General features: G+C 53.7%; 1 protein-coding gene across 23 annotated transcripts in view; it reads left to right on the top strand.

Moving 5' to 3' along the window:
• Positions 1–21777, top strand: part of Lrp8 (LDL receptor related protein 8) — a 78126-nt gene that overhangs the window by 13059 nt on the left and 43290 nt on the right. The window lies entirely within an intron of this gene.

Here is a 21777-nt window from a genome sequence, read left to right as displayed (position 1 = left end):
ACTCTGCAGCAAGTGCTCCTGAACAGGCAGAGTTGTCTTCCTGTAGCCAGCATTGTGCAGGGTTAAGGCTTCTCAATTACCACATTCAGAGCCCTTCATGGCCTAACATACACCTTTCACCTCTGCAGCCCCAGGTCTCACCACCTAATGCCCCCCACCCCATCCCCAAGACCCTGCTCCTGTGTGAGAGTCTTGTGCTCTCCCCTGTGCGGTCCCTTGGCCTGGAAGGCCCCACCCTGCTTGTCTGACCCCATTTTACCTCTAGAGCCACCATTTCTAGGAGCCTTCCTTTCCCTCCGCTCTGCATGTCAGAGTCTCCTCTGGATTCCTCCATCCTGTTTCCCTTCATCTCTGTCCCTGTCACTCTACACTGTGATGGCCTGATTAAAAGGCTGTGGTTCAGGATGCAGACCACAAGCCTCAGGGGCTCAGGGGCAGGGGGATGGCTGTGGAGGAGAGTAGAGGGTGGGAGGAGTGGAGGGTGTCCATGGGCTTCGTGCTCGGCATCCCTTTCAGGGTTTCAGCTCCCTGGTGGCCTGTGCCTGGCGCTGTGCTTTTTTGAGTCCCCAGGAAGCACCACACGCAGGCTGGAGCCTTAGGGTTCTCGCTCCAGCACTACCAGAGGGCTGGTTCTGTGCCTTGTGTCCTGTCAGCAGCTGAGCAGAAGCTCCGGATGGAATAGCAGCAGGCTCTGTCCTGGGAGCACTGACCCCTAACTCAATTGTGACCTCTGAGCCTCTGCTTCTTCCACTGTGAAGGAGACGGAGGACCCAAGACCCTTCCCTGTGTCCTTGGGCATATCTACTCTATGGGTGGGGTCACACCTGGCCCTGCAGGGCCCCAGAACTACAGCTGGATCTGAACCTCCTGTCCGCTAGGCCTCTGGAGCCCTGGGCCATGCGTCACAGGGTGCAGGTGAGCAGGGATTTTCTCTCTTTCCATGAAAATGCCCATCCCTGTGTTTGTTCTGGTTGGTATTGCCATTATCATCTCATCCTGGAGCTGTCCTGGTTTTAGAACTAAAACTCCCATATCTCAGGAAGCCCAAGGACACTGGGCCAGTGCCCCTGTGCCCCGTGAGCTCTGGCCAGTGCTCCTCCCTGATCTTTAGCAGGCTTCCCCATCACATGTGGATTCCCTCACCAGCAGCCAGGTCACTTTAAAAAAGTTGGTTTCTTTCCTACATTTTGGAAGAATTCTAGAGAGAACTAGAACATCTTGGGTGGATGTGGAGGGCAGGAGCCCGGCCATGGTTACAGAGTCTGTCTCTAACACAGCCATGGGACTGCCCCCTCGGAGCCTTGGTTTCCTCATCCCTGCCTGCTCACCTCCTGGAAATATGGGGAGAGTCATAACCCTGATAGGCCTCCCGCATTCCTGCTGCCACCAAAGCTCTGCAGGGCACTTTCCTATCTGCCTTGGTCCTGTTCTTGCCTTACTACTCACAAGAGGAGGGCAGCACTGAGATCCTCATTCCCTTGTGAAATGGGAAGAAGCTGGAGACACTGGACATTTGCCTTGTATGAGGCTCATGGTGGACAGAGCCCTTTCATGTGTGGTAGTGCTTGGGAGATGAGCCCAACAGGAATTACTGCACCCATTATACAGATGGGGACACTGGCTCGGACTCCTTGACAGCAAGAGAGAAGGGAAGATAATGGGTGGACCTGCTGCTGTCATGGTGGTTGTACATGGGGGTCACTGGTCCTCTTCCCCTCTGCCTGCCCACTCTAGATGTCTTCATCAGTAGGAAACATGGAGACAGATGGATGCAGAGGGAGAGACACAGGAGGGGGAGGAGAGAGACTGGGGTGGGGTGGGGTGGGGGTGGGGTGGAACACTGAGGAGGAGGGGCTGGGGTAGGGGAGGGAGGGTCCCAGCAGTGTCGCTACTTCCTCTTGTGGTTCTCACAGTCTGTCTGCACCAATTCCTGACAGATGGAGGGAAGGGGAGAGCCGGTGCCAAGAGGCTGTCACCGCAGGCGGGCAGAGCTGGGGGAGGGTGCTTTGTGGCCAGGGTTTGCATGGGGAGGGGGAAGCAGCTGGTGGTCTGGCTGCTGGGCCTCCTTGGAGTCTGCTCCCCGGGAACTGATGAGAGTGTGTGCGTGTGGATGCTGTGGAGCAGGAAAGTGGGCAAGGGGTGAGCTGCCACCTGCCTGGGACTGGCTGTCCTTGCCCCTGTCAGGCAGAGAAGCCACCCTTTATTCTGACCTCCACACCCTGCTGCCCGGAGTGCCTTCCCACCATGGACACCACTTTCCCACCCTTCACTGGGTGTCGGCAGGGAGTTTGGGGCTGATGCCGAGATGTGGTCAAGGTGGACCAGAGTAGGGAGAGTATGGGGACGGGGAGGCCCCCTGGGATCACAGAGGACATCAGGGGCTCAGAGAAGGATCAGCTCAGCTTCTCGCTGAGCTGGCTGGGTATTGCCCATGCCCCCTTTCGTGGCAAAGGGCCCCTTGCATTTCCCCTGGACTCACACATTTGCCTTCTCTCTCTCTCTCTCTCTCTCTCTCTCTCTCTCTGTCAGGGCCCAGCCCAGAGAAGGGGCCCAGTGGATGCATGTTGAATGAATGGATGGATATCTTCATACCTCCTGAGATACACCTCACTCCTTTATGAGGCAGTGCTAAGATTTCTGGAAAGTTCTTTCTGTCTGTCCTCAGAGTCCTTGTTTGTCCCAGACCTGCCACAGGTTTCATTGACTTGTCCCGTTGCCTCAGAGCAGCCCTGTGGCTCCAGACACTCCTGGGCCTGCCCAGCTCCTCATGGCCCCTGCAGGGCTGGTCTCCACCGTGCTAATCTCTGGGTGTCGGTAATCATGGCTGTGCTGTACTGAGCCCTCCCTCTCCCAGGCAGGGTCCCGCTGGTCCTCACATCAGTCCCTTTCAGGTAGGTGCTATACTTATCCTCCACTTGTCAGAAAACTGAGGTAGAAGGTAACAAGCGACTTCTCCCTGGGGTCACATGACTGATCAATGTCTGAGTCAGGAGGGTGGGGATGGAGTGGGCCCAGAAGGCCCCCTGGATCAGGGATTGTGGCAGGCATTTGGGGGGACTTGGGGCTTATTAGGATTCACTGGCTTAATAAGGCGCCCCCCTCCCCAAGGGCTTTTCTGGAGATGGACTCATCTGCTGCCTGTCTCCTCCCTCCCCAGCTGTTGCCAGGCAGGTCCCTGACACCTAGCCTCCCAGTGAGACTGGGAGCCCAGGGTCTCTGCTATCCCTGGAGGCCATGGTGTGGGTATGCTCTAGGGTGGAGCCCAAGCCTCTTAAACTAACAGGACAGGTCACTGGCCTGTACAGTGACCTGAGAATGTTCAGGACGATGGCTAAGAGTCTGACTGGGGTAGGTTGGTGGTGGTTGCTGAAGTTGGTTCTGGTCAGAGACACGTTCCCATTAATATTAATGGCGATCATTAATGATAAGCTGCAGTGTGGCTGCCCGTGGTATCAAGCCTGAGAGGGGGGGTGCGCTTCCCACTGCATTTTTATCTTCTCCAGAGCCTGACAGTGGCTGCGCACTCGGGAGGCAGCTCTCATCCCCTGGGCCTCTCCCGTGGGATGGCTGCTCCCTGCCCAAGGTCACACTTCTCCCCTTCCTTTGTCATCCACAGGTTCTTTCCACAAACATTGATGCCACCCCAGGGTGGCCCCACAGCCTGACTTTTCCCCTCACTTTGGCTTTTTGGATCTTTCCGGGAGCTCTTGCCCAGGAGTTTAGTGGGTAGCTGTAGTCCCTTCACCCCTGCCCACAGTGTATTGAGGCCACCCAAGGTGTGACCTACCCATTCAAGGCCGAACAGCAGGTGAGTTGAGCAAGTCACTTCCCCTCTTGATGCCTTGGTTTCCTCAGCTGCACAGCAGCCCCCCGCCCCCCCTCAGAGCATGTGGCTGGGGGTACTGACCGAGGTGATGAGATCAGCAAACTCAATGTCACTCACTCTGGAGCCTTCTGGGGTTTGGAATGAAGATCTCTGAGCACCTTTCCATGTGTGACCTCATGATCTTTCAACATCTTATGAGGGGGTTTTCTCCTGTCTCTGCTGATGGGGGTGATGAGGCACAGAGAAGTGTGGGGACTCACCCAGGGTCACTTGGCACGTAGGAGGTGGCAACAGGATTCAGACTGTGGTCTCTTGCTGTCTGGAGCCCATGTGTCAGCCACTGCACTGGGCAAGAGACAAAGGACTTGGTGTGAGAGCCCCTTTGGAACTGGTATGCAGGGGCACCTGGCTTCCTGGACTGATCTCCTGAGTGCCTCCAGATCCCAAATTCCTCCTAATCCTGGGAAAGACACAGCTCCCCAGTGTCTCAGGTGGCCTTCCCTGGGCCATGTGAACAGGGAAACACAGGCCTGGGCCTGGGCGCGAGGATTGGGGGATTTTCCGACTCAAGTTGAGATCTGTCACAACATTAATGTTAATTAAGCCTTGTTAATTCAGCTCTCTGCTAATGCAGCGCCCCTGACAGCAAATTACTCATAAGTGAGGCGGTAAATATATTGCTGTATTTTCCCAAATAGCAGCAATAACCATGCTGGGTAAGGCAGGGGAAAGGCCTGGAGGGCAGGACTGGGCAAGGAGGATCACCGGGCCTCGGGAGCTGGCAGCCTTGCTGAGGGCAAGTAGGCAGGGAGGCGGAGGGAGGGACCCAGGCGGGCCCTGCACTCCGCACCGCCCTCAGCTCTATGCCTCATCCCCATCTCACAGCAGCCTGCTGGCTCTGTGCTTTGTGCACCCACCATCCCCTTCAGTTTCCTCCCACGGCTTGGGAAGCTCACTCTGCACGCAGTAGGGCTCAGTGAAGGAGGGTTGGGCTTGGTCATGCAACCCTGAGCCTACTTCAGTGTCGGCAAACACCTCCACCCTGCATCTCTTCCCCTCCTGGGTCATGGGACACCCTTGGAACCAGGGTCATTCCCACATTGTCGGTGGGTGGCTCTTGCCCTCCCACTTGCTAGCTAGGTATCTACCCACCAAGAGGGAGGTGGGGCCTCTTTTGTGCACATCCTGACTCCCTCTCCCTTGTTCCTGCTGCCCTCCTTGGCTTCAGACTGGGCCAGGCGTGGGACATTTGGAATAAACCCAGATTTGGTGTATCTAGAATTTTTTTTTTAATTAATTAGAGCATTAAATGGTAGCCCTGTGGGAGAATCCCACCATCTGGCTGTCACAGGAGAGGCAGGAAAAAAAAAATCTATGCATATTTGTCTGCAGTATGTGAGCATCATACGAAGCCACCTGTGCATGTGTGGGTATGTGGCCTGTGTGCTTCACATGTGCACAACGTGATATGTATGTCTGAACATGTTCATCTGAGTGTGCAACTAGGTGTTGTGTGCCACTGTGCACATGTGCCCATCTGTATGTGTGTGCCTGAGGGTCTGCACGACTGTCTGAGCACACTTCTGTGTGTGACTTATGCCCAGTCCTGGCTTTTGGGTGCTGTGAATCTGATTGGTTTGGGTGCAAATAGGGCCTCTTGTGCTGGGTGCACATGTGTAATTCCAGCATCTTGAGCGGCTGAGGCAGGAGGATCACAAGTTCAAAGCCAGCCTCAGCAACTTATAGAAAAACCTAAGCAACTTAGTGAGACCCTTTCTCAAAATTTTAAAAATAAATAAATAAAAAGGGATGGGGATATGGCTCAGTAGTTGAGTGCCCTGGGTTCCATCCCTGGTACCAAAAAAAAAAAAAAAGAGTGGACGGGGGATCTCTTGAGCCTTCATGTCTGAGATGGTGGTCGCAGATGGGCTGGGTAGCAGGTGGGACAGGGGTGGGTTTGGCAAGTGTACAGCTGGCCTCTTGGGGTGAGTGCAGGACAGGAATCTTTGTCCCTTGTTTGACAGATGGGGAAACCCAGGCCTGTTCAAGCGCAGAGCCAGAGTGTGGAGGGCCAGGACTGAAGCCCAGTGTGGTGCCCTGGCCAGCACTTTGTGCCTTTGGCATCTTTTGTGCTGTTAGATTTTCATGGAGGCTCAGAGAGGCTCCTGCAAGGATACCACTCCTATTTCTCAGGCTGTCCTGGGGCAAGTTCAGAATCCCCATTGCAGATCCTATGTTCTTACCATTTCTTGGAGGAAGCCACTGGGCTGCTAGGGAACACTGGGCATGATGGTCTTCTTTCTTTGTGACTGGGCCCATCCTGTCCTTCTCTGAACATCACAGGGGGTTGTAAGGACTAAATGAGGAGGCATATGCAAAGAGCTTTGTAAACCTTGGGGTGAGATGAGGGCAAGGCTCAGAGGCAGCCATTATATTATGATTGGGGCCAGGACCAAGGCCCAAGTCCGCGTGTCCCCAAGGTCTCCTGAGGAGCAGGCCAGGATGTGAGGCCTAGGACAGAGGCTGGTGCGTCCTGCAGCCTTGCAGACTGGAACTATTCCACCCCCCAGAACCATCTGCCTGGTTGCTAGCTCTGTCCTCCAGCTTCAGCTCCCTACATGTGGCTCATGGTGATGAAGTAGAGCAGGCACAGGCTCTCAATAGGTAATGACACTGAGTCCCAGGGAGCATGAGATGGCAAGCAGCTCATAGGTAGAACTGGGGCCAGAACCGAGGACCCTGCTCTCCTTGGTACCATACCCCTGTCTTTGAAGAGGGAGAAAGGGGATACCAAAGGTGGCTTGTCCATTTGCAGGGAAGGACACGTGGTGCCATCCAATTGGAGAGACCTTAAAGTTTCAGGTCATGAATGACGGATTTTAAAGCAATGGTTTAATGACTATTGTTTTTACCAAGTACACAGAATACTGGGTGTTAAGTCTGGTTTGTATCTTTGGTTGTAAATCCTGTATAGATTGAAAAGACCCAGTCCTCATTCATTCATCCATCGTTCATTCATCCATCTCATACTCTGAAATATCCCCTGGTGCCTGCCTGTGCAGATCTTGTCCTGCTTCCCATGAGCTGCTGGTTTGATAGGGAAAGATAGATGAGTCTGTGGGCTGGAAGAGGTCTTCTTGGGTTCCCAATAGATTATAGGAAGGGGTCCTTCACTTCTACTCCCAGAGAATGAGGAAGGTGTGTTCGTTGAATACCCTGGCCTTCCAGTAAACCAGGCCTCACATGGGCTCAGCACAGGCAGACTTGAACTTCACCCAGAAACAGGTGGCTGGGCACCTTTCTGCTCCCCTCCCTTCCCCACATCACTCTCCCTAGGTTTGGTCCCTACACATGGGTTGGGGAGAGGCCTCCTAGAGGACCTGTTCTCACTAGTGTGGGACAGGAGTAGAGGCAGCAGGGAAAGTAGGTGGCTGGACTTCCATTGCTGCCTGTGTATCCAGGCAGGCCAGTGGCACCATGCCCTGCTTGGGGTTATGATCATTGGGTGATTAGCTGGGGAACTGCTCCTGAAACCAGTTGCCCTGGGAGCCTGGCTGGCTGCCTGGTGATAATTCAACTCACCTCAGCCTCCTCTCCCTTCTAGTTTATACACAGAGAAAATAAGTCACAGAAGAGCCAGGTGGTGCAGGACAGCAGCGACTAGGCCCCCTTTGAAAACTAGCAAAGACTGCTTAAGGGCCCACTGTACACATAGCCTGGGGTGGGGGTGCTACCACAGCAGCTGAGGAACACAGGGGCAACTTTCATCATGAAAGTTGTGTGAGTACTGATCTCACAACCAACTACCCATCAGAGTTTTGGATGAGGAAAGAGAACACAGGCTTAGAGAAGCTGAGTAACCTGCCTGAGGTCACACAGCTAGTAAGGGACAACACCAAGATTTGAGCTCTGAGTGCCTTAACCTGCTGCTGACAGGAGGAAGGCCACAGCAAGCAGCAGACTAGAATCTCCCAGATCTCCAAAGGAAATGTTCACTAGAAGATAAGACCCAGAGCCGGCACGGTAGTGCACACCTGTAATCCCAATGGCTCCGGAGGAGGAGGCAGGAGGATTATGAGTTCAAAGCCAGCCTCAGCAAAAGCAAGGCACTAAGCAATTCAGTGAGACCCTGTCTCTAAATAAAATACAAAATAGAGCTGGGGATGTGGCTCAGTGGTTGAGTGCCCCTGAGTTTAATCCTCAGTACCCACCCACCCCCCCCACCCCCGAAAAAAAAGAAGACAAGAGCCAGGTGAGTGGTGACATCCTGGGGTGGTGGGCAGTGTTCATATGGCAGGCTGTTTCAGAACTGGCTTCCTCACCATCCAAGCTATAGTGGGACTTATCTTACTCTGGGAGCCATGCTGACTGGGGACCCCAAGCTACTGGGCATCCTGTATAAGGGGCTCTGAGAAATGGTAGGAGTGGCTGAGGTGTGGGCCAGGAGTGAGTTTGTGGGAGTGAGTTTGCCTGGCATCTGGCCCCACTCCTCACCTCTGCTCACCTCCCACACCATGTCTGCCTCTTCTTGCCCAGCTCTGGTTGGAGGCACTGTGCTGTGGCCCATGGCCATTAACTGCCCATGCTCCTTCTTTCTCCGGGCTGGCCTCAGATGGGTGGTGGTCTCAACCAGATCCCTGAGCCTACCCTCCCAGAACCAATACCCTGAGGCAGGGCATGTCCTCAAGGTCTTTTTTAACTGCAGGACTCACCAGCACCTAGCAGGGTGCCTGGCCTTCAGGAGGCTCCTGCTTGATTCTTTGTCTTCCAGCAGCGAGACCTGAGACCCGAGACTTTCTAGCTAGGACTGGAGCTGGCAGGAGCTTAGCCCTCCCAGGTCCTCTCCCAAAACATGGGACTAAAGGTGAACCCTAGAGAAAGCTGAGCAAGAGGAGGCTTGCAGCCTCTGCCCCGAGCTCTCCCTGCAGCGGCCTGGCACCCTTCACCTTGAACCCTTGCCAAGTGGACCAGCGGCTGCGCGTGGGCCTGCCTCTCCTCCCACTCTGCACGGCTGTCTCCCAGGAAACCGGGAATTTCCCTCATTCCCATCATTAGGGTGCCAGGGCAAACAAACAGCCTAATCCAGATGAGCCTTGGGCCACAGCCGCTCTCTTTTGGGGTTTTCTCTTTATTTCTAGCAATTTTGAGAAGCCCAAGGTAATTGGTATTCCGCGCAGGTTAATGGAACTGCTGCCTCCTCCGTATTATGCCTTAATTTCCTTTATCGCATCGCAAGTTGGAATTAATCGCCCCTCTCCTTCCTTTTTCCCACCAAAACCTATTACCAGCCTGTCTGCTGGTTAAAGTCATTTCGTGGCAGTTCTTGGCTTCTTTCCACTTCCCTGGGAATCTTTCTGACCAGAGCCAAAGAACAAGGAGGGGTGAAAAATCCATTTGTACAAAGTGGGGATCTCCTGTTGAGAACTTATTTCCCTCCCTGTTCAGGAGGAGGGAACGTGTCCAGCCTCCAGCCGGCACAGCTGAGTGAGGCCCCTGTTGCTGAGATTTTTCAAGAGGGCCGAATGGCCATATGTCAGCGGTGGGAACAGGATTCCTGCACTGGTGGGTGGGGGGAGGGGCAGGCCATCGCTGTTTCTGGCACCTGGATTAGATCTTGTGACTTCGAGCTTCTAGGATTCTGTTCTATTGTGAGTCTGAGATTCTCTGCCATATCAAAATTGGAAAGATTCTGTTAACTCTCTGGGCCTAAACCTTTGGCTGAATAGGTCTGATGACTTTGGGATTGTGTTTTAAAGATTCTAAGATCCTCCCCGAGGCAGAGATTCTATTATGTGGTTCTAGGACTATTTTGTGATTCTGTGAGTCTCTTAGGCTGAAGTTCTCTTCCATGACTGGGTTTTGGGAAGGAGTGGCCTTGGGAGTGTGGCCTCAGACTGCATTTTCCTCATTAATGAAATCTGGTGGCCTCCAACACCTAAGTTCCAGGTGTGTTCTGCCTCCAGTCCCCTCTGGCTCCTCCTGAGCCTGCCTATAGTGTCCCATGTGGACCAGCCCCTCCCAGCACTGTTCAGGAGGAGAGAACCAGGGACCTGAGCCAAGCTCCTTGCTCATCTGCCATCAGCTGTCCCCAGAGTCCCAGTGGGAGAGCCTCCAGAAGAGTTGGTGATAGGAAACCAACAATAAACAGCATCACCCTCCAGGACCCCCCTGCCTCTGTGGGGCCATAGGATTCTCCAGATGATTTTGCCATCTACTGTCTCCTTCACATCTCACCACCCAAGATGGCTAGTCCTGTTTCATTAGTGAGGAAAATGAGGCTCCAGTAGGTTAACTCACCTATGATAAAGATTGCTCCCAGGACCTCAGCCCTGAGTCCTTTGCTTTTAACATGGCTACAGGCTGCCCTCAGGCTGGACATAATGGTGCAGGGGCCTCAGTGGGAGCTTCTGCCTGGGGACAGTATTGTGGAGGAATCTGCTGCTGGGTGGAGGTTGGGACCACACGCTCTCACTGGAACCAATAGTGGGGGAGGTTAAAGGGCTTTGGAGAATGGACCCCATTTCCTTCCAAATGCACTAAGAAGCCAGAAACAGCCATCTCCATCTGCTTTAAGAATCTACCTTTTCCTTCTGGATCAAACACACTTTCTCAGAATGGGCTTCCCACCCTCATTGATGCCAGCCAAAATCACTGTTTCCTTTGGGGGTCTACCTAAGGCTCTTCTGGGCAGTGACCCCCCCACCTTGGCCCTCGCTTGGCAGAGTGAAGGTTTGGAGATTACATCCTCCTCTTAGAGCTGAGCATTGAGGGACAGAGGAGAAGTGAGTGTGCTTGGCCACACAGTGACTTCACCACCTTCTGTGCTCATCAAGACCATCTTATCTTGCTCTAGGTTGTGGCTTTTATATCAGGTCCTTGTTTCCTCAGCTTTCTATTAACCCTATGAAGGAAGATTCACCTCTCATTTTTTTCTTTAAGCTCAGCTGTATCCCAGTATCATGGTCTCCTTGGCTCCTAAACTCCCCCACGGTCCCCACTGCTGAGCTGATGTGCCTCTTGTGCCCTTGCCTTCACTCTCTCCATTAAGCACTTACCTTGAGCCCCATTCTCTGCTGTCCTCCTCTTCCAGCCACAAGCCTGCCTCCCCTCTGGGGGCAGGCTAACCGCGATGACCCTCTCTCTCTGCCCCACACCTGGAGTGCCCCCTGTTGGTCCCTTTCTGCTCTCACCTGTGAGGCAGGCCTTCAAATGGTGCATGAGGAAAACCTGCCTCTTTCCTCCTCTTTAGAGGAGGAGACTGAGGCACAGGAGGTTAGGGGCTTGTCCAAGGTCATCCCAGAAGTCAAGAACAGCCTGGTGTGGTGCCCAAGATTTCCCCAACCCTGGCCTGGCTTTGTGGAAATCCCCAAAGAAGCCCCCCAAAGGGCTTTCTCACAGCCAAGGGTCCGACTAGATATTTTCTGACTGGCCAGGGTCTGCCTGTATCTGAGCCCAGCTCCAGCCATGTCACTGGCTTGCTGAGCTACTGGGATGACTTGCGGAGCCTGCTCTGGGCTGGTGGAGGGCTCCGGGGTCTCTCTGAACCATCCGCAGGGAGATGAGAGCTGTCCAGCAAGCCTGCAGATCTTCACCCCAGCACTGACAGCCAGGGTGGCGCAGCCCACAGGGCTTCCCAAAGGCACTACCTGGGGCTGGACTGCCAAAAATGTGGTGGTAAAACAAGCACCGTGTGGGAGAGTCCAGCTTGCTTAATGTTCCACCCCTGGTGCTCCGTGCCCCCAAGGGCCACAGTGGGGTCCACTCATTTCTGCTTTGATGGGGGTGGGGGGAATTGATATCATCAAGCTGATGCTTGAGCTGGCCTTGAGGGTTATGGAGAGAGAAGGGCCCTCTGCCTGGTGGAGCTGCATGAGTCAAGGTGCCAGTGGGAAGGCCTATGGCTGTCCGTCATCCTTGAGTGGTTATGAGAGGCAGGTGGCCAGGGATCAAGGCAGTTGAAGAGATCCTGTGTCCCCTGCAAAGGCCCTTGAATATATTATAGGGGATATAGGGAGGCAGCAGGACAAGAAAAGATGGCTCTCTGATTATGGAGATGCCTTTGGGAGGACAGTAGCTGCTGATCATGGATTTATAACCCCTCACTTGGAGCCACAGGATTGGATGGTGAGGGTCTGGGGACCAGCTCCTGTTGTCTACCATAGTTTGCCTTGTCCTGGGCCTGGGGGAACTTGGAGCTGAACTTGTCCAATCTATCTTGCCATGGAGGAAGACAGCAAGGCACAGAGAAGGCAGGGGACTTAGACAAAGGCCACAGAGCACAGCCAGAACCTGCCTCCCACCCCCAACCCATCTGTGTCATGAGGTCTCAGATCCAGAATGCCCCACGCTAACCCCATTCTGTTGAATATCTTTTTTTTTTTTTTGGCAGGTAGAGGTATTGGGGATTGAACTCAGGGGCACTCAACCACTGAGCCACATCCACAGCCCTATTTTGTATTGTATTTAGAGACGGGGTCTCACTGAGTTGCTAAGTGCCTTGCTAAATTGCTGATGCTGGCTTTGATCCTCCTGCCTCCTCCTCCTGAGCCATTAGGATTACAGGTGTGCACTACCACGCCCGGCCTCAGTTGAATATTCTTACACTGTGTCCCAATTAACCAGCAGTCTCCCTGGCATAGGCCTTGATAATATCATAGCCACCTCTAAGCTGCAGGCCTCCTACTGGGCACACAGGTGAGCAGAAGCTCCCTGGATGGCTGCTGTGGAACTGGGAGTGGCAGAGAGCTCCCACCGGTCTCCTAGGCACGACTTGCCCCACACTTACTGGCAAAAAGCCCAGGCCCAGCACGGAGGTGCGCCATGGAGAGGCGCAGGCCCGGCACCAGGAGATGGATTTCCCAATAACAGGGTGTCGCTGCCCATTTGTCATCAAGATGGGCCGGTAGGGCTCCTCTCCTCTCTGAAACACTTCTCCTAGCAGCCTAATTGCTGAAAGCATTTGCATTTTCCTTGCAGCCTCTCAGCATGAGCAGCTGCTGCCTAATGCACGGAGAGGGTGCTGCACTGACAATACTGATCACAGCAGGGGCCTGAGTGCCCTGACCTCTGGGTGGGGAGGAGGGACCAACTGCTCTTCCCCAGATAGGTGGGGTCATTACTCTGTCATTCCCTCCATTGAAGGCAATGTCTGCACCCTGTAAGGTCTGGGGTTCTCAGGGCCCTTTAGCCTGGCTTCCTTGGCCCTGGCCGCAGTTAGTGGGGACTGAAAGACCTGCCTAGTGTCATGCAGCATATTGGGGCTGGAATGAGATCTGGAGCCTTTGCAGCTGCGTTAGAGAAGAAGAGCGCCTCCTTCCACTGGGGGGGCTGGTGGCAAGAACACAGCCCTGAGTGTGAGGAGCCCGTGTGAGCCCTGAGGCCTGCCCAAGAGAGGCAGACCATGGACCTGTCAGCTCCAGTGGCCTGACTGGAGTGGAGTGGGAAGGTCTTCTGGTCAGAGGAGGCCGAGTTCCCTCTGAGGAGGGGAACGCAGACCCGGAGCCAGGCAGAATCCTAGGTTGGAGGCCCCAAAGGGCTTCCCAGCCTTGCCTCCTGCCCTCTGGAGGCTTCTGCTTACAGGATATCATGAATTTTCTTCTGGCTGTTTTCCTGGGACCTATAGTCCAGTCCTAGGGATTTCAAAATCACTAACCAAAATCCAGAGTGGGACTGGCCCAAGCCCAGGAGATGGGCCTGAGTCGGGCCATTTTTCCGGTGTGTCGCCTGCTCCAAACAGCAACTTGCATCATGTTTGGTTCCTTGGCAGGCGCCAGCCAGAGACTCCTGCTGGTCCCATCCTGCCTTCGCCTCCCTCTGGCCCCCTCCTATCATTGGTTCAATACCTCCTGCCTGTATCCACAAATCACTGGGACAGGAAGACCCCTTTGTCGTCGGTCTCTCAGAGGCGCTCATCTTCCCTGTGGCGACAGGGAGTCCCACATGCCCAAGCTAGGGCTTGGGCCTCCCTTGGTGACAGCCGGGTGGGGTCAGGCAGTGTCCAGGAGCAGTTCGGATGTGCTGGGGTCTGAAGGAGGTATTGGCTGGGAAAGCTCCAGGTGACCTTTTTGGAGGGACCATCTGTGTCATGAGGTCACAGATCCAGAATGCCAGCTGGAAGGGGCCTCATCTCACTGTGAGGCCCTGAGTGGGAAGAGGCCATGGGTATTCCTGGAGAGCCCACTTGCCATAAGACCCAGTGAAGGGTCAGGCTATGAAGTCTTATTCTATTCAAGTTTCTCCCCCTTTCTGGGCCTCCCTCCTTAGAGGGGGAGAGAGCATCCCCTCCAAGAGCCCCAGTTGAGGTGGTAGGGAAATCCCATTTTTTGGATGGGATGTGGTGATTCAACCAGATCACAGAGTGACACCTGTGTCCTCTGCCACAACCACAGGACACTGAATGATCCTGACACTCCCCAGTTATCCCTCAGCCCAGCCCAAATCTTGCTGATCATGTCTGAGGGACAGACGACAAACGGCACTTCCTGCCTCAAAATGAAGAGTCCCTGTGACCCTCAGCCTGCTCAAACTCAGCACCTCATTTTGGGTGGTTTTGTCTGTCTGATGATGCGGCGTGGCTAGAGTGCCTAACTTCTTAGTGCAATGGGGTCTGGACATTTTTTTTTAATTTATATTTTTTAGTTGTCAATGGACCTTTATTTTATTTATTTATATGGGGTGCCAAGAATCGAACCCAGTTACTTATGCCAGGCAAGCACTCTACCACTGAGCCACAGCCACAGCTTCGGGTCTGGACATTTTGAGGGAAACTTTTTCCAATTTAAAAGCAAAGATGCCTTCACCCAAAAGTGATCCTTCCTGTGTCACCCCTTTCACCCTTTCAAGCTTTCCCCGAAACCCTCACTTGTCAAGCACCTCCTCTGCACCTGCCGCTTCCTCCTTCTCATTCTCAGGTGGGATGGGAGGGTGGCAGAGAAAGGGCACTCCGATGTCACTTGCCTGAGCCAACACAGCAGAAAGATGAGCCCCGCCCACCACATTCATGGGTGTCAGGACACTAGGAACAGTTGCCTCCCAGCACCGCCTAGAGCCCTGAGCCAGAGATTGACAGCGTGTGGAGCTTGAACTCAGAACAGTCCCTGGCAGGGATGGAATCTTAGCCATCCACGGCCTATTGACATGTCTGACTCTGGGAGTGTTTGTCATGGAATCTTGTCTCAGGAGCTTGGGATGTGCAAATTTTTGTTGTGGTGGTCTTAGAAATGTGGGCCCTTAGAAAATTAGAATCCAAAACCCATGAAAGCATCTTAAATGTTATAATAGACCCATGGGCTCTTTGGAGACGTCACATGCCTGGGGAGGGGTTAGGAATTGAACTGCTGAATCCCAAAGCAGCCACTGATGGGCTCTGAGCCCCAGGGCTTGACAGAGGCCCCAGCAGGGCATTGAGTGATGGGGCAACAGCTGATGGGGTCCCCTGTCTCTGGCCCTGCTTCCAACAGTGCAGCTCTATTTTTATCTATTTATACATTAGAATTTCACTTGGGAAAAGGGTTCCTCTGCTTAAAAATGAAACACAAAGTTTGCCAGGCCTTGCACTGTGCCCCAGCTCCGTGCCAAGACCCATCCTGTCCTAAGAGGGTGACTCTGGCAGTGGGTGGACACAGGCAGCCGAGGTCTCCTGGGTGGAGGTGCAGGTTGCTCAGGCCACAGTCTCCTCCCCGTCTCACTCCTGCTGTGTTGCTGCTGCAGCCAGAGAACACTCCGGAGTCTGTCTTCCCGTTGACTGTGGTGACAGTTTAATAGTAGCTTCCTGGGCTGTCATTTAAATCTGCCTGCCAGGTTAGTAGTCCAAGGGCGGGCTGGCACGCCCCCTGCCCCCACCCCGGATCTCCCTTCTGCTGCAGTGGTCGTCTTGGCAACGCCAGGGCCTGGCGAGCTCTGCAGAAGGGTAGCTGTGAGGAGCAGCCCTTTCATCTCCCCGACCCCACCCAGTACAAGTGGCCCAGATGCCTTAGGGCTGACTGTAGAGGGAGCCAAGCCACCTAGTGCTGGCCCTAGCCTGGGAGAGGAAGTGGGAACAGCTGAGTCCCCTGTGTGTACCAGGGTCCAAGGTGGAGGCTTTAGGTCTTTGCTCTCAGTCTCTCACCTGCCCCAGGAGGGGAAGAACCCCAGTCCAGGCGGCTCAGCAACAGTGTTGCGCTGGAGCCCACCTTTTCTTATAGGTCTCTGCTCTGCGTCTTTCTGTAGCCCAGGAAACCAGAGAGCAGACTGCATCCTTGATCTTTCTCTCATCTCCCTGATCCAGGTGGCTTGGTCTCTATCCCCTCTCTCTGTCCTGATCCCTCTTCTCAAAAAGGCCCTGCTCAGAGGACTGGGGTCTTCCCAGAGAGGTTCCTTCAGCTCCATTCTGGGCTGAGTGCTCTGAACAACTTCTGTTGTTCCTGGTCTGGTGCTGGCCCAGAGACATGACAGCTGGGTGCCAGACTGCCGGGTGACTGTAGCCAGTCCTTCTAAGCCTGTCTTCTTATCTGTAGGATGAGGGGCTTGTACCACCCTGTGTTTTCCCAGGTAAGGCTCATTGGGCCACTTTGACTTGGGAAATAATAGGCATGGCATCCAAAAAAGGAGTTTCTTAAACAAGTTTGGAAGAGCTGGGGCAAACAGTGAACCAGATGTCTGCTATGGGCCATCTCAGGGCCTTTGGTAAGCCGTGGGCATCGTGAATCTCCAAGGGGAAAATGATGTCATTCCATATGTCTGGGTGGATAGCTCCCTGGCCTGCTCCCTGCCTTCTGTCCTTCCTCTGCTAGGGGCCAAATATCCATGTTGCCATTCTCACTGAATTCCAAAGCAAGCTCTGGCAGCTCAGCCTTGGGTTTCGCTGGCTGCGAAACAGCAGCCATGGGCTTGGCAAGAGGCTGGGGAGGTCTTGGGAGCTCAAGGAAAGCCAGGCCCTGTGCTGAGCCTCTGCCCCGTGGGCCGAGTTGGCCCTGGCCTGGTGGAGCTCCCAGGCCCCTTGCCACTAGCCTCCCGCACAGGAGGACTGGCTCCTGCACCCCCAGGCGCTGTTATCCCTCTTTCTGAAACACCCTTCATCCCTTGCCCCACTCCCACAGCTTAGCTGACTCTTCCTCGAATGCAGTGCCCTCCTCAGTTGGCCATTCCCCAGCTTCCTGGCCTACACAGCGGGATTGGAAGTTAATACCTGGGTTCAAGTGCACCTTCAGGCATGAGCTCTGGCCTTGAGAAGGCACCTCTCTTTGGGCTTTTAAAATGGAAGGGGCTCTGACATGGTGGAACTCTGGATTGTGGAGAGGAAAGCACGTGGAGCGGCTCTGGGCAGCCCTGATGAGTCTTTGTTTTGAAGCCCTGTCTGCACTGGGCTGCGGGGAGTGAGGGTGGGAGCAGTGTAAGGGTGTATACTGTCTCAGGGGAGGAGGCTTCAGGGGCGGGGAAGCTTTGAGGTGCTGAGTGATCATAATAATTTCACAAGATCACAGCCCCTGGGTTTGCTGAGACGAGCTTAAGAATCAGTCAGCACCATGCCTCCATTTCCCGATGAGGAGGCAGGCCCAGACAGGCCAACTGATGGACCCCGCATTGCATGCAGCTGCTAGGGCCAGGGCGCTGACTTCACAATCCTCACTTTTTCTGCTTTTTAAAGCCCTAGTGCCATCCTTATCCCCAAACCCTCTGCGTTTTGTAAAGCAAGGACAGTATCCCTGAATGCAGATGAAGCAAATGAGGCTCAGAGAAGTTGTGTAACTTGAATAACATCACACCACCCAGAAATGGCAAAGCAGAGTCCAATTGGCCCTGGACCATCTGATGCTTTCCTTGGCCTGTGTTCCTTATAAATTGCAGCTCCCAATTTCTTTTGTCCTGGATTTCCCACTCTGCTCTGCCCTGGGGTCACCCCCTCCTTACTGCCCTCTGGAATCTCAAGTCTTTTGTGGCAGCCCATCTGTTGCCATGGCACCAGATTATGATGTCGCAGACCCTGGATGACTATGTATCACTCCTGGGCTGTGGAGTATAGGGACTCACAGAGGTGGGCATTGTCCAAGGGGCAGACTGGCATAGAGGGACATAAATCCCTGGAAACGGAGCCACGGCCTCCAGCCCAGCTGGGGAATCGTCTTGGGAACCAGAGCCAAGGCCAGGAGAGTGGGGTCTGGCATGGCTTACTCTGACAGCCCCAGGACAATAGCTCAGCCCCTTCCCTTGATGAGGACTCCGGGACCTGTTACACTGAATGATCCGATGCTGGGATGTTCACTGAGATCCCCAAGAGAAAACTTTTGCCTTGTGGCAGTGCTGCATGGGAAGCCACTGTGCCACTGTTTCAGAGAGAGAAGGGACTTACTTGTCCAGTGTCACCCAGTGAGGCTGCAGCCATGCCAGGATTCAATCTTAGCTCTGAAGCTAAGTCCCTCTGTGGTACACTTCCAGTGGGGCCCTCCCAAGGTAGTTCAGTTGAGTTTCAAACCTGAAAGTGACCCTGCTGCCTCAGTCTCCTCAGGGCAGTGCATTAGCAGAGAACAGGTCATCACAGGCTAGGTTAATTCTTCTGAACACTTCTGGCCACATTGCAGGGGACCGCTTCATGCAGGTGCCTCTGTGCTAAGTGCCTGACCTGCCTCACTGCCTTGTCCAATGGTCCCTGGGATCTGAAAGGCCTTTCACTGTGTTTCCTCTCTGGGGTCCTCTTTCTTAGCTGGGGAACACTGGGATGGTGGAGGGCCTTAGAGGGAGGAGCTCAAGCTTTGGTAGCAGTCACACAGAACTGAAATCCCACTCTGCCAGCTGCCATCCTTACCTCCCTGAGCCTCAAGTGCCTCTTCTGTAAATGGGAGTAACAGGAGCTACCAGAGAGTCACTGGATTTTGGATGAAAGGAGCCAGGGTGGAAAATGACCACACTGGTCTAGACAATGAACAGATAAGTTCTGCAAAACACCACTATGGAACTGCGAGCCCTGCAGCCCCGTTTCCTGGGCCTGGATGACGTCTCAATTGCCCTCTGGACTGTGATGGTGCTTGGCTGCTCGGCTTCCTTGCACAGTGCCTGCTGGGTCTAGGACATGCAGGCAGGCCAAGCTCACCCCTGAGCTTCAAGAATGCCAGAAAAGCGCCCTAGGGCATTTGGCTGTCCTGCACCAAGGGACATAGCCCTGACAACACTGTCTACTGGGTGCTGCCTGGTCATCCATCCTTGCCAGACTTACCCTCTTGCTCTGTGCTCCCAGCCACTAGCTTGTTTCCTCTGTGTTCCCAGGGCAGAGGCTCAGTGATGCTGACTGAAGCCTCCATAGGGCCTTCCCATCTACCCTTGGGCTTTTCTTCCACCTCTACGGCCGAGTGTGTATTTGGGGAGTATGTTGGGAAAGAGCAGACATATGACTGCAAATTCAAATTGTGGCCCTGCTCCCACTCAGATGTGACCTCGGTCATGTAACTTAACATCTCTGGGCCCAAGTTTCTTCATATGTTGAGTGAGGATATAACGAGTCTTTGTCCTTGGGCTTCATGAGAAAAACCCCTAGCATCAACACTGCCACCCAGGAAGCATCTGGGGAATGTTAAAAAAAGAAAAACTCAGAATATTTGCTTCTTTGTTTGGATGCTGAACTCCTATGGGGGAGAATTCCCCAGGTGCCACAGCTTATACAGGTGTTCACTTTACAATGATTGCAGACTATGATTTATCAAGAAGTGGTATTGACAATGACCTTTTGTGCAGAGCTCAGAGAGGGCTGCTTGGGGGCCGAGGGCTGAGAGACAGGGGAGCTGGCTCTTGTCCCTGCCTTGCTGGGTTTTCCTGGGCCGGCTTCTTTCCTCTCTGCGACTTAGGTTCTTCCCCATCTGTAGGTGGACTCTGATTCCTTGGGTTTCTTCTAGCCTTCATGTAGAGGCATCTGGCTAAGGAAAGTGTGAAGAAAGCTCAGAATGCAGATGTACTGCAAGGATTTCATGGAAAAAAGAAATGGAGTGGATTCAAGCAACCTAGTCTCTCTCCCCAGATCCCTGCAGGGCAGCAAGCAGACCATGGAAGGAGTTCAATAAAGCTGGCCGATGGGAAGGAACTTCCTGGGGAGAAGTGGAGTCCTGGCCCTTGATATGTGGGAGCAGAGGCCAGACATTCAGTTCACTTTCCCCCTGAAATCTACCAAGTTGGGTCCTGTGCAGAGCCTGACATCACCATGTTGGAGGACAGAGAGGACAGCTAATCATGTAGGGCTATGGAGTCACTGATGATCTAGAGCATAGGTCATTATGCCATAGGCCACAGCCTACTGCCTTTTTTTATAAATAAACTTTTATTTACACACAGCTGTGCTCACTCTTAACTATTGTCTATGGTGACTTCTGCCCCACAATGGCAGAATTTAGTGGTATGACAGAGACCATGTGGCCCTTGCAGCTTAAATATCTACTCTTTGGCCCTTTACAGAGAAAGTTTGCCAACTTGTACTCTAGAGTGACATTTAGAGGACTGTGGGAGCTCAGGGGAGGTCCTCAAAGATTAGAAGTGATCAGGGATGTCTTTTTGGAGGAGGTGATATCTAAGTACAGAGTGGAAGAAAGCAGTTTGGAGAAACGGTTTTCAGACAAAGGACAACTTGAGCAAGGTGTGATGTTATAAATAGTATGGAGTATGCTGGAGCCCTCTAGAATCCAGGGGGGGACTGGATTGGGAAGAATGGGGAGGGGAGGAGGAGAGCAGGGGGTCAAGGGACCTCAGCCCCTGGGGAGGGGCATAATCCAGTTGGCCCCTGCATATCAGCCCCAAGGTCAGTCAAGGGAGGACTGGGCTCCCCAAGGCCTGAGATGAGCCCTGCTGTGCTGAGATATCCTCTTTGTGCTGAAAAGAGACCGTCCCTGCCATTTCTGGGCCTCGTCATCTGGAACTACCTTCTCCACTGAAAGGTTATATCTCATCAAATCCCCTGCCCCTTTCCCAATGAAGAAACTGAGAGCCAGAAAGGGACAGAGATTTACATGAGGGCTCACAGCAGAACAGCACAGCAAAAACTGGAGTCCAGGCCTCCTGGCTCCCTGTCCTGTGCTCCTTCTCTCCCACTTTGCTGCTCTGTAGCAAGTCCTGGACCCTCAGGCCAAGCCTGGGCAGGGTATAAATTGAATACACGTTTGATGTAGAGGAGCCCCAAGAATTGAGAGGTCCGGGCTGGGGTCCTCAAGGCCTCACCCCTGCACACCTGCTGGTTGTGGGGGATAGGCAGCCTCAGCTCACCCACAGGAGGCCTGAAGGGTCAATTGCCCTCAACCTGCCCTGGCCTGTCAGATATAGTCAGCATTCAGGAAGAAGCTGGGACCCCAGCTCAGCAATAATAATGAGGGTACCGTAGGACACAGCCCTCCCTCTCATTTCCACTCCCTGACGCCAAACTGTAGTGCCTCTCAGGACAGGGCACATAGGGCAGCAGAGAGTCTTGTGCTGGGGTTGGTACCCACATTCTTGCCTCACCAGCTGTGAGAGCTCAGCTTGCTATATTCCCTGGGTGGACACAGAACACCCATTGCTTACACTTTTAATTAAGACTCCAACCATGAAAACAGCAGTAGCCGCTGCTCACGAGCATCTGCTGGCGGTGGGTTCTTTGCGCATGTTCCACTTGGGCTGTAACTTCTCACTGCTCACAGCCTTTGTTTCCCTCTCCCATTACATATATAAGAAGATTACATACAGGCTTAAAGCTAAGTAACCAACCCAAGGTCACGCACATGGAAGGAGGCCCAGCTGGGTTCCAAAACCCAGTGCAGGACAGCGGTCTCCTCTGTAGGACCTCTGCAAGGGCCTCAGGGATAGGGACTGATTTGAGTGTCTTGCCCAGTAGGTGCTTGGTCACCACTATGAGCACAAAATACCTCATTAATCTTGCCACAAAGGAAGCGTCTATTTTTAGGATTCATGAGCTCCCTATTTGTGGAAGGGGCCTTGACTTCCAGGCTGGTTGGGGTGGAGAGGCA

The sequence above is a fragment of the Marmota monax genome, unplaced genomic scaffold, assembly GCF_021218885.2.
Source record: "Marmota monax isolate L192 unplaced genomic scaffold, Marmota_monax_Labrador192_F-V1.1 WCK01_AAM20220418_F8-fsc00023, whole genome shotgun sequence".
Lineage (NCBI taxonomy): Eukaryota > Metazoa > Chordata > Mammalia > Rodentia > Sciuridae > Marmota > Marmota monax.
Note: the sequence above shows the minus strand (reverse complement) of the source record. Positions and strands in the feature narration are given on the sequence as shown.